We start from the raw sequence: 1,967 nt of genomic DNA, 5'->3' as shown, positions 1-1,967 counted from the left end.
GCAAGAATGTGTATCAGCTTTTCTTACCCATCTTGATATTCATACTCTCTCATTTGCCAATGTGCAGGAGTCAATCAGTAGTTTCTGGATATCTTTCAGAGGGAATTTCTCTAAGTGTAGCTGTACATTTGGTGCATTTGTGGAGGAGGAAATTTCAGGAGTCTTTTGTGTCTCTATCTTGGTCTTTCCACATTTTTCAGTTTCTTTCTAAGCGCTATTTTAATCCCATAAATCTTGATATCTTGTGTTTTTATTCTTATTCAGTTCAAAATATTTTCTATTCCTCTTGTGATTCTTCTTTGACCTGTGGGTCATTTAGATGTGACGAGGAGAATAAACTAGTGTTTACGGGAAAGAATTGTGGTGAAGAGGTAAATGGACCATGGTAGAAGTGATGTGCTTAGAGGCAGTGTCTGACATCTAAAAATTGCCATGCATCAGATATTGTTTTCACCTCCACATTTATCTTTGGGTTTTCTCACTCTGCTTTAAAGAGAAATCTAAATTGTCTCTTATCTTTGCTACTATAAACCTTGTTTACTCTTTCATACTCCTTGTTACTACCAATGTGAAATAGGAATGCTTTGAGAACCCAGGCTATCTTATATTGCTAACATGTAGTTGGTCTCTTTAATTAACCGCACTCTGTGGATAAGAGGAACCACAACCTAGTTTTTGTTACTTTTGCTTGCTTAGCAGCCATGTGCCCTTTAAAATCCTGTGGCCAGAACAGAACAAGAAAAGAATGCAGGGGTGTGTGTGTGTGTGTGTGTGTGTGTGTGTGTGTGTTGTTGTTGTTGTTGTTTGTTTTTTTAGCCTTATTGCTCTTCTGATTGTCTTTTTCAAACAGAAAAGCTTGCTTTAGCCACCTTGAAATGCATTAGTCATAACCAGTTTCAAGTTAAATGGCTCTCTTCTTCTCAATGAATTTATTTTATACCTAAAAGAATTTTTTTTTAACGAAATGCTGTTTCCAGGGTTATTCCTTTTATCTCAACATTTTAAAACTTCAAACAGAACTGAATGTGCCTCTTGCCCAAATTAATATATGCCAAGCTCAGATTACATAAAAATGTTAAAACCTCATCTGCACACTAATATGCAAAAAACCATCCTCCATGTTGTATAAAGATGCTAAATAAATAGCACAGATTTCTCTATCTCTAAATGAAGGAATAGGGTTTCAGGGAAGGAAGTGGACACTGAAAGGCTCTTTCAGATTTTTAAACACTGAACTACTGTTCCTGTTCGTCTAGATACAAGCACCTGACCAGGTGATGACATCTTTTGGACTTTTCATACCTAACAACCGGCCTCTCACATTTTGATGTAGGTTTCTACTCTATTCCCCAAAGAAAACTTCAAATTTCTAGAATAGGCTTTTCAACAAGAGCTTAGTATTAGATTGAACAATTCTGTTGGCATAACTGAGCACAAAAACCTGGTATGTTCCTTCTCAATAACAGTGGATACTTTAATGCAGTTTATTCCATTTATAAGAAAGTTTTATAGCATAATGATGAAATCAGCAATAAATCTGTGGTTAAATAAAACTGTTTAATTCTACTGTCATTTTTTTCCCTTTGAAGACTTAATCCTCATCAAGATTAATTTATACCCAAAGACCTAATCTACTTCTTGTAAGAATGTCCTCTTTGATGCCTTTTTTTATTAACAATGTTAATTAGTGGAATAACTTTTTTTTTTTAAATTTACAAAGCTAAGGGGCAGATTGTCACCAAGGCGTTGGCAGCAAACATACTCTCACTATGCCTATCCTCCTGTCTCTATTATTGTTATTTCAATTTGTAAAAATGTGACTGAGCCAGGAAAAATGCCACCCACTAATAATTAGGCAAAATGAGCTGCCAAAGTATACTGGGAAAGAAAAGTATCTTCCCAGTGAGCAAGACTTTACTACATATAATTTTATTTTAAAAATTATCATACATGATATTTTCTTCTGA

The sequence above is a fragment of the Meles meles genome, chromosome 9 (genome assembly GCF_922984935.1).
Source record: "Meles meles chromosome 9, mMelMel3.1 paternal haplotype, whole genome shotgun sequence".
In the NCBI taxonomy this organism is placed as follows: domain Eukaryota; kingdom Metazoa; phylum Chordata; class Mammalia; order Carnivora; family Mustelidae; genus Meles; species Meles meles.
This window is presented reverse-complemented; position numbering follows the sequence as displayed.